The sequence below is a fragment of the Bidens hawaiensis genome, unplaced genomic scaffold (assembly GCF_021521415.1).
Source record: "Bidens hawaiensis isolate Kalapana, Puna unplaced genomic scaffold, B.hawaiensis_p1.1 tig00069874_1, whole genome shotgun sequence".
Lineage (NCBI taxonomy): Eukaryota > Viridiplantae > Streptophyta > Magnoliopsida > Asterales > Asteraceae > Bidens > Bidens hawaiensis.
This window is the reverse complement of record NW_027502286.1, coordinates 16,706-28,166: the sequence shown is the minus strand read 5'-3', so window position 1 is coordinate 28,166 and position 11,461 is coordinate 16,706. Positions and strand designations below refer to the sequence as shown.

Genomic DNA, 11,461 nt, shown 5'->3' with positions numbered 1-11,461 from the left:
CACCAAAGAGAGATAGACAGAGAGTTGTCCTTATTTCCTAAAATCTATGAGAATCTCTGTCAATTCACAAGTAGTCAGGGATAAAATACCTTCAAAATCTAAAATTTGATCTGTTTTGGTACATTTTCTACAGTTATACAAAAGTTCATAGCAGCAACAATCATCCACTAGGTGTTTATAGTTTTTTTTTATTCAAATATTTAAATTATTTGTAACTTTGCTGACCATACATGTTACAAAAGATGAAACTGAATATAAATGTGAGGGCAATGATGCAATTTAAAAACACAAAAGTAAGCATTATAATGATGTGCCGTCTTACCAATCTTAAGAAGATTGTGTTGTCCTGTCACATTACTTGTTCTTTATGACTTTCTTACCAATTACCAACAGGGAAAACACACTGTATATCAAGATCAATAATAAACCAAAAACTTATAAGGTAAATTATTTAACATTGTAAAGAAACATTTGGGATTTTATTAAAACTATTTGATCAAGAATGAATTGTTTAAAAATGCAAGTAAATTATGGGGAGTAACAGTAACACAAACCACTTATTTTGAATCCAGTGATGCAGCTAGCAGGGTACATAGCCTTATACCTAACGAGCGGGATTAGTCTTCCTACAAGCATAAGCTCGGTATGCCGCCAGTGCAACTATAGCAACCGCAGCTCCAACTGAAATTTTGTAGAAAAATATAAAGGAGCAGTATTTTTCTTTATAAATGTTTATTTTTTTATTTTTTAAATTAAACAAGGAAAATGAACATATATGAATCCTGGTTATTAGTAAGTGATAACTTTTAAAATTAAGTAGAAGGAAAAATATAAGTGACAACTCAAATATTTTTCATGGGGTCGGAAATTTTTGACAGTCGACTATCCATCGCTAAGTAATAGTTTTTTTTGTTCTGGTTGGGTCGGGTCACGTAACAAAAATATAAAACCAAAATTTTCAATCCAACTTTTATTTTGAGAAATTGTTCCATCGCATTCATATTTCCTAAATTTAAAGTCTTAAATCAACCAATAAGTTCGAACAATAATGGGTTCGCTCTCCACAGAACCTTCGGTTTCTTGTTAAAAATTTAAATTCATAATTCCGAACGATTCTTATAAATCTAGAAACCGAATTTGGTTCATTTTGAGCCCAAAACCAACCTATGAACACCCCTAGAACCGGCGGTAGTAGGCGTCTCAGTAGACTCGTCATTTGAGTTTATAGTTTATTAAGTCGACTTTTGGGTGGAGGCTGCTAATAAAAAATGCCGGCCTCTTTTTTTTTTTTTTTTTTTTTTTTTTTTTCTATTAGATTAATTTTTTAACTGTTATAAATGGGTGGCTAAATGGTGTTTATGGGCATTGGGATTTATTGGGTCAGTTTCAAAATTTCATGGGACTGCTGCTAAAATTTGTTTGGGTCACTTGGCATTAAGCTGCAGCTACACCCCTTACAGCCTTACTACATAGGCACGCTAATGAAAGTTGAGTGACTTTAGAGGAACAAGAAAACTGAGTAAACCGAGTGACTATAGTGGAACACTTTTTAAAACTTCAAACAACTGTATTTTTTATGTATTGGTTAATAAGCATACCTGAAGCAAGAAAGAGTGAACGGTTAAAAAGCTGTCTGTAACGTTTCTTATATCTCCCATGTTCAGTTTCAGGAACACTTAAGTGACACTGCTGAGCCGTAGTAACAATTTTCTGGAAGACGTTATTCATGTATTGTTCTTTCACGCTAATACGTATTGGTGCGATTATTTTCAAACCCTGACAAACCTAGAAAACAGAGTTGCAGATGTTAATGCAACCAATGTTAAGTTAGTGTAATTTTAATGTTAACAAATTTTAAAAAAATACCATCTCGGCATCTTTGATTGCCATTGGATATAAGTTTAAATCATTCTTAGCAGCAATGAGAAGACAAGGCACACCATAACCACTATCTTCTCCTTTTCTAGCTACTTCCTTTAGTAATTTTGATGCTTTTTTTAAAGAATATTCATCGGAACTGTAATATAGAAATGATTAAATAAAACTTTACTAGAGTAAATTTCAAAACTATTACCAAAATTTGACATCATGCTCACCTGTCATAAATAAAAACTGCTACATCGCAAGCAGCTAACGAGTCCTTACTGGATAGAAATTCCTTGACATCACATTCTTGAATTTCATGCAATATAAGAGTCTTTTTAATCCCCTGAAATATAATGATCATCATGTGTTTAAAAGCTCAGAGTTGATAGGTAAAAATAGAAGAAAACCATAACTGTGTATGCAAAAAAAAAAAAAAAAATCAAAAATCAAATGCATTACTTACCTGAAGTTGGTCAACGGTATTGACTGTATAACATTGACTGTTTGTTAAATTATAGTTGTCCTGGAAAGGCCTGCAAACATATTGAGAGCAAGATCAATGAGGTATAATATTAATCAGGTGAAATTGTTACGACGGTGATGAACTTATAGTTGTTAAAGAAACGCACCTTCCGATAAATGAATTCAAAAGTGCAGATTTTCCAGAGTTTTTGGGTCATTGAAAAACATGTCTGTCTGTATGTTGTTTCTTAAAATCTAAGGATCTTTTTCTGGTAACGCGAAAGGCTGTAGCAAGATCACCAGCAAATCCAAGATACATCAGATAAGCCAAACTTTGAGATGGATCAAGTAATGTCATTAGAGCCCACTGTAACCATAAGAAACTCACATAATCAATTATTGAAATGCGTTGGTGGTATCTCAGAATAACAAGCCTTCAGGAAATGTTGATGTTATTCTCTATTGCCACTTATCGAGTTCAATTTACATAAGGAAAAATTTTTGATTTCATCTAATGAAACAATGTAGTCAAATTACACAAGTCTAATGTTGTTTTAAAAAAATAAGTTTTTTTTTTTTACTTATGTGATGCAAAGTAAAGATGTTACTATGACACACCTGAGAGAGAAATCCGGAAAGGTTTACATCTCCTTGTTCGCCATGGAATCTTTGTAAGGATCGTCATCCCAAGGGCTGAAAGTTGAACAGAAATTACACGTAAGTAATACTATTAACGAAGAACACATTTGGGAAAATTTAAAAAAAAAAAAGTTGCGGCACATACATGTGCGCCGCCGCGGATCTGCACACATTTGGGAAAATTTGGGAAAATTTAAAAGGGGACATTACATGACATGTGGGTCCCAGCTTCAATTGTCTTGTCATCCAGGGATGTCTTGTACAAATCTCATCAGAACAGTGCTGGCCAGATAGACTCCGCCTCCTTCTTCTATTCAGCTCCGTCGGGGCTGTCTCCGCTATCAAGGCGCCATACATGTGCGCCGCCGCGGATCTGCACCGCGCGGCCATCCATGAGCCCTGACGTGAATCAACACCGCGCGTCATTGCGGACCATATAAGCGCTCTGGCTTTCCAACACCACCACTGTGACGTCCATTCCGCGCCCATAAGCAACAGTGCGCCATCATGCATGCGCACAGTCGAACACCCCGATACAATATATGAGCGCCACCGCGGTTCGATACACCGCCATCACGCATGCGCCACCGCGGTTCGATACACCGCCACCACGCGTGCGCCACCGCGGTTCGATACACCGCCACCACGCGTGCGCCACCGCACCACGCGTGCGCCACCGCGGTTCGATACACCGCCACCACGCGTGCGCCACCGCGGTTCGATACATCGCCACCACGCATGCGCCACCGCGATTCAATACATCGCTACCACGCGTGCGCCACCGCGGTTCGATACATCGCCACCACGCATGCGCCACCGCGGTTCGATACATCGCCACCACGCATGCGCCACCGCGGTTCAATACATCGCCACCATGCATGCACACCGTCGTTGATCAACATTCCGCCACCATTCATTCGCGCCACCTTGAGGCAACAGCGCGCCGCCATGAAGAAGCAGCGCGTCGCCGCGGATCACGATGCGCCGTCGCGGGTCAATACTCCGCCACCATACATGCGCACAGTCGCGGATTAACATTCCGTCAACATTCATGCGCGCCACGACAAGTGAACCTCGCCACCGCGTAATGCCATTGCGCCACCACGCGTACACGCCACCGCGGATAACCATCTGGCCGCCATGGTGCATGCCACCATGCATGAGTTCCACCGCTATGAAGCAGCAGCGCGCCATCACGCATGCGCGCTGGCGCCGAGCACCGCACCACCGCGATCCAACACCTCGCCACCGTGCATGCGCATCGCTAAACAACACACCGCCATCATACTTGCGGATCACCACTACGCAATCAAGTCACAAAAGAACACTGCGCCACATGCGTGGGCGCCGTCGCGGAACAACACCGCGTCATTATGGATGGGCGCCTCCAAAAATTTGGTTTCTTGCATCCGCATCACTGTTCAAGTGGGAAGACATGAAGGCCGCCATCACGAAGACCACCATGCTTGTTATTTGTAATCCGTTCACGGCGTGTCAACCGCTTTCTCATGCGCGTAGGCGGACAAAAACAGGCACGGCGGATTAACACCCGCCACCGCGGATCACATACACACTAGCATACCAACAGCGCCACTGTAACGCAACAGCGCCACTATAGCAGGGTGGAATACAAGCCACGTCGCATGCGCGCCACCGCGGATCAACATTCTGCCACCGCAGTCGCAGATCAACCCTTCCGCCACTCTACATGCGCACCGCCATGATGCTTGCGCGCAGTCGCGTATCACATTCCACCAACTTGATCCGGTGGGTAAAACTCCGCCGTCACGGAATGCATGCGACCTTCTTGAAGTTCAACGCTAACTCCGGCAATTACGAACTCCATGCAACCATCCCAAATGTTCAAAATGGCGGCAGGAACGTGCAGAGGCAAAAAGATTTAAAAGAGGAAGGAATTATTTCCAATTTTTCATAACAGCCCCTCATCCGCCCATGTGATTAAAACTTTATTAACAAGTTTATTACTACAAGTTCAATGCTCCTAACATTATTTAGCAGCAATGAACTGGGGGACTATCGTGGTATACCACCACTACATTATCGCGATGGAAGACATCCGAATCTTAGGTCGGGAGCCTAATAATATCCCACATGGCCACGCGCCAAACATAAAGGTCGGGAGCCTAATAATATCCCAAACGGCCACGCGCCAAACATAAAGGTCGGGAGCCTAATAATATCCCACATGGCCACGCACCAAACATAAAGGTCGGGAGCCTAATAATATCTCACATGGCCACGCGCCAAACATAAAGGTCGGGAGCCTAATAATATCCCAAACGGCCACGCGCCAACGTAGGTTGGGCACACCTCATAATTTGCCCGAGGATGGGAACCTTGTAATACGTCCACTTTTAGTTGATATGTTTTTGCAGGTTCGGCTACGAGTCGCACAAGCACCTATGACATTATTATTATAGCTCATAAGCCGCAACTCGCGCATGCTTCATTATTTTATAGCTCGTAAGTCGCCTCGCACGCAAGCTTCATTATTTTTATAGCTCGTAAGCTGCCTCGCGCGCAAGTTGCATTACATTATTATCGAGATGCGCACTCTATCTTTTATCAGGCCCCGCGCCACTATTGTTATGATGCGTGCTATATCTTATTCATGCCAGTGCACCATCATTATCATAAGGATCACAACATGTCACCATCATGGAGAAAACCTCTCAAAACTCAAAGACAATAAAGACAAGGCCGAAGAAAGGGGAAAAAACCGCCTCATATCCTAACACACCTTATGAAGTCCAGCGCTCCACCTAAACGCTTGCACACCTAGGAGCAACACTGGACTTGGGGGGCTTGTAGGGGTATGGTACTAAACCCGGCTTACGACCTTAATTTATTATGTTTGGCTTATTTTATTATATGGACTAATACAATATTATTGGGCTGAGGGGGTTTTGTGAAGGTAACCCTAACTGGGCTAGGCCCATTAGGGTACCATGATGGTGGCCATGAGGCTCCCTATATAAGGAGGTCTCCACCTCCTTATTAAGGGTTGTTCTCAATAAGAGCCACCACCATAACCATTTTTGTGTCTGTAAACAAGAGATCCTCGAGATTTCTTAGCAGTCACCTCCACACCCCCAAAAACCATTGCAGATCTGAGCGGAGGAGAGCGAGATTTGGTTACATCATCCGTAGAAGACGATCCGAACTATGCCTGGTACGTTTCGTGTTTCTTCACAGCGAGGCTTCAAAGTTTGAGACTCTTGATCAAACAACGGTGCTGCCGGATGAAGCACTGCCTTTTGAGCATAATAAAACACCTCAGCCACCTACAAAGAACAGTACTTAGAACCATCTTTAAGATATTAAATTCTTTAAGAATAACCTATTAAAAGGGATGCATAATCTGAACCAACCGGGCATAAATTCGGCGACCTTAAATACACTTAAAGTCTATAAAAGGAGATTGCTAACACCATAACAATGATTACATCAATAAGATATTCTTTTAACTAGATAATGCACACAGCACACTAAAAGCACAATCTAACATGACAATTTAAGTTCCACAAGAGGTGATAAACTAAAAATTGAACTAAGATGGTAAGATAATTATCATTACATTGAACAAATTATGATCTTCTTATTAAAACAGATATTGATGCTAACGACAATGACATACCTCGACAAGGTTAGCTGCAGAACACTCTATACACGTCTCAATCTCCTTAAACTTTTGCATTATTGGACCCATCATCCTCTCTAGATTAATAGGGTAGTGTTCATCACGCAAATCTAGCATGCATCCAACCACAATTACTGGTATGTTTACCTATATACAAACATGCCTAATTTAATTACACAATACTTGTCCAAATTACAAAACAACAAACGAATTGAAACCTTTAGCCGCCTAAATTCAGGAAGCCAATAAATTTGAAGATTAGCTAGCGTTTCAGGTTGATCACAAGCATAGGTTAGAACTATTGCATCTGCACGCTGCAACTCTTCCTCCACCTTAGCTTTACCGTCCAAGCTACATTAACAAATAATCCAAAAGGGTCATGCTATAGATACAGCACCCCCATGTAATTCACACTATCAAAGCGGCCGTCCACAAAAACACACAGTCGACTGTTTCAGTGGCGAAGCTTGGATGAAGATGTCGAGGGGGGCGGACGAAAATATGTATTAAAAAAACCGAACGGAGGGGGCCGAGATCAAATTTTCGGTTGAAAACGAGTAAATCTACACCATGTATAAAAAATGTCGGGCGAAAACGGGTAAATTTACACTGCTACGCAAAAAATCGGAGGGGGCCGGGGCCACCCCTGGCCCCAACTATCCTTCGCCCCTGGACCGTTTTGACCAAAAAAGTCGAAATTTTAAAATTATTGGTTAAAACAGTCGTTCGAACAATTTTCAGACGATCGTTCTGACCATTGAGGTTCGACTTTGAAAGTTAAAGGTCAGACGGTTTGTACAATATTCGGACCGCCAATCTGACCATTGAAGGTCAAACTTTGAAAGTTATTGGTCATAAAGATGATTTGAATAATTTTCAGACCACCTGACCATTGATGGCTAAACAAACTTTGAAAGTTATTGGTCAGAACTACAATTTGAACAATATTTGGGCCGCCTTTCTAACCATTGGATATCAAACTTTGAAAGTTATTGGTCAGAATGACGGTTTGAACAATATTTAGACCGCCGCCTGCCTGACCATTGATGGTCAAACTTTGAAAGTTATTGGTTAGAACGACTATTTGAACAATATTTGGAACACCTTTCTGATCATTGGATGTCAAACTTTGAAAGTTATTGGTCAGAACAACCGTTTGGCCAATATTCAAACCGTCGTTGTGACCATTGGAGGTCAGTCAAACTTTGAAAGTCATTGGTTATAATGTCACACTCTAAAAGTTATTGGTCAGAACGACCGTTTGGCCAATATCCAGACCTGAATCTAATCTAATAAATTAAAAAGGACGAATGAATGTTAATATTAACAACCTAGATGAAGTATCAATAATTGTGACGGGAATCTCATCAGGATAATACTCGGCCGGAAGAACAGTGGGAGGAAGCACAGGATCAACGTATTCGGGGAAAGTATCGGTGGCGGCTGCGGCGATGAGGCTTGACTTGCCGGTGGCGGGATCACCGACGACCACGACGCGGACGGTACTCCGGTGATTGAATACCGTCCTCGAGGATAAACCACCTGACATAATTTAGCTGGAAGAAGAACGAAAACACTATAATCATATCACGTCAAAATGAATTGGATCTGATTAACGTCCAAATTGATCGTTGCATGGTGACGTTGAAGCTCCTTTTGATGTGTTAATGCAGTGTGAATATTTGAGGGGTGGTAAGTGGCAATAAGGGTTTTCTTTGAGGGTATAGTTTATACATATACTTTCAAGCAGTGTTGCGGAGCTGGTTAGACGCTAACGGGGCGATGGGGTATGAATTAACGATTATCCGGGATTAGTCGGATTGTAATTTATATGTAATTTTTCAAATATACATATATATATGCCAAAATATATAAATATATATTATTTTCAATTTTGATTGATTTTGACAAAATATTAGTTAATTGGCACTAGTCAGTGAGGTATAGACTAGCGATTAATCGGCGACTAGACGTGATTAGTACAACCACACTTTTAAATGACGAAGAATTTTCACTGTATATATAAAAAGACCAAAATGCCCATGACTTAACGTTAAAAGATAGCCAAAGTTATTGATTTTAATGAAGTTCGTAGCAATTGTGAAACCTAAACGATTCAATTAAAAAATATATTTTTGATGAAAATCACAAAAGGGACCGACTTCAGGAACGATTTTGACAGTTTACTGTTTTCAAATTATAAGATGGATTTTGTTCATGACCAAGAATCATTTAAATTTTAATTTTTACCATGTTGGTTAAACCGTAAACAGAGTATGATAGCCTGTTTGGTTACAAGCTAATGGAAAGTCAAGGGAAAACGTTGACTTTGGTTGATGACATGCATTATAAGGCACTTGTCATGATGGTGACCATAGTAATGTTAGTGGAATACTGAAACTAAAGTCTAGTGATGAAGAAGGAAGATAGAAATGTGATTATGAAAAATGATTCTAAGTTACAAACACAAATATGACATGTGGAGTACAAAAATAATTATATAATTAGAAAGATTTTTAAAACATTAACAAGAACAATAATCGCTTATTGTAGAATTTGGAAAGCTAGAAATGAAAAGGTTTTTGAAGGAAAAGAGATTAAGATCGAAGAGTTGATTGGGGATATTAAGTCGCTTGGTTTTCTTTTGGTTCAAATATAGGACAAAAAATAGATAGTTAGTGATGCAGCGGTAAAACCAAACAGAAGATCGAATCACGTTGATTCAATCGAATACCGTGATGAACTTCCAAACCCTAAAAATCCCACCCAAAGGTCAGGGAAAATGAAGAGAAAAGTTAATTATTATAAAATTCAAGTCTAACTTTTGGAATTACATTACAAGCATATAAAAAGACTTCCAAATATGAAATGGGCCTAAAATGGGCCATAGGCCAAACACAAACCCAAAAACAAAAAGATAAAAAGTGCTGAAAAAAAATAAAAATGCCCAAAACTTTATTTAGGAGGCGTTTTTGGGCTTCGGACAGGGGCCAAACCATCGTAGGCCGTTTGTCACAATGGGCTCCTCGTCTCAAGCTTCGATTTGACTGGTAATAGGCCTGAAACGGAGCTTCGTGGGCCAAGTTATGCCCGTTTTCGTGGGCCACCTTTGGAGACACGATCATGGGCCTCCAAATATAACATGGCATGTTCGTCAATGCTTGGGCCTTCATCATTCCCTACTGGATAGACAAAATTCGACCTCAAATCTGCAGTGACATCATCATCAGACGAATCCCCATAAAATGGCAGCAGGTGTTTGACATTAAAAACATCCGAACAACGAATATGACTTGGTAACTTCAGACGGAAAGCATTCGGATTTATTTTCTGCACAATCTCCACTGGCCCGATTTTCTTGGCTGACAATTTGTTATACTCCCCAACTGAAAAACGATCTTTAGTTAAAACAGCTCACACAAAGTCTCCTACTTCAAAATCAACTTGTCTTAGTTTTTTATCAGCAGCCTGCTTGTACTTTGAATTGGCTTGAACCAGATTGTCATTCACATCTTTATGAATCTCATGTAGCCCTTCAACAAAATCTTTCACTTTCTTAGGTACAGAACCAGGAACAGGAAGTGACATCAGGTCAAGGGGACCCCGTGGCTGAGCAGAATAAACCACCTGAAAAGGACTAAACCCAGTACTTCTATTGACAGCATGATTATGAGCAAACTCAGCTTGACATAGCTTTTAATCCCAAGACTTCACATGATCACCCACAAGACATCGCAAAAGATTACCAAGTGACCGATTAACAACCTCTGTTTGTCCATCCGTTTGAGGGTGATAGGCACTACTGAAGCTAAGCTGAGTGTTCACCATTTTCTATAGGCTGCGCCAAAAATGACTCAAGAAACGAGTGTCCCGGTCAGAAACAATAGAAGATGGCAGACCATGCAAACGATAAACATCCCGAAAGAATAATTGAGCCACATTAACTACATCTGTCGTTTTCTTGCAAGGAATAAAGTGCACCATTTTGTAGAACCGATCAACAACAACAAAGATCGAATCGTTACCCCTCTGAGTCCGAGGTAACCCCAACACAAAATCCATACTAATGTCAGTCCAAGGCTTTGAAGGGACTGGTAAAAGCATATAAAGACCCGCATTAGTAGTTGTGCCCTTCGAGACTTGGCAAATTCGACACCGTTTGACATAACGTTCTACCTCTTTCCTCATAGTAGGTCAAAAGTAGGAAGACTGCACCAAATGTAAAGTACGGTCATGACCGACATGACCCTCCCCATGTAACTCCTGAATAATTTTCAGCCGAAGAATGGAGTCAGGAATACATAGCTGGTTCCCTTTGAACAAAAACCCATCATGTAAAAGAAAGTCTGACTTCTGACCCGCTTGCACATCCTGCAACACAACTGAAAAATACGGGTCAGTGGTTAACTGATCACGAATAACGTCCAACCCCAGCACATTGATTCTCACAGAAACAAGCAGATTTCCCCTCCTGCTCAAAGCATCAGCAACACGGTTTGAAACACCAGTTTTGTGTTTGACCACAAAAGTAAACTTTTCAAGAAAAGCTAACCAACGCCCGTACTTATGAGATATCTTGTCTTGCGTGCGAATATGCCTTAGAGAATCATGGTCAGTGAACAAAACAAACTCTTTATGAAACAAATAGTGACGCCAATGCTTTACAGCTTGGACCACTGCATAAAACTCCAGGTCATAAGTACTATATCTCAACTTTTCCCCTGTTAACTTCTCACTAAAATAAGCAATTGGTCGACCTCCTTGACCGAGGACCCCGCCAATCCCAACCTTCGAGGCATCAATATGAATTTCAAAAACTTGTGAAAAGTTAGG

The 11,461-nt window shown here is 40.8% G+C and overlaps 1 pseudogene across 1 annotated transcript; it reads right to left on the bottom strand.

The window, feature by feature from the left end:
- Positions 1–548: 548 nt before the first annotated feature.
- LOC143605496 (mitochondrial Rho GTPase 2-like) lies at positions 549–8,343 on the bottom strand (annotated as a pseudogene). The gene is made up of 11 exons (XR_013148552.1): positions 7,960–8,343; positions 6,847–6,979; positions 6,626–6,775; positions 6,182–6,272; positions 2,947–3,055; positions 2,496–2,695; positions 2,330–2,399; positions 2,097–2,209; positions 1,867–2,017; positions 1,599–1,785; positions 549–681 (listed from the first exon to the last, which is right to left on the bottom strand). The product of XR_013148552.1 is annotated as a mitochondrial Rho GTPase 2-like (transcript).
- Positions 8,344–11,461: the final 3,118 nt, after the last annotated feature.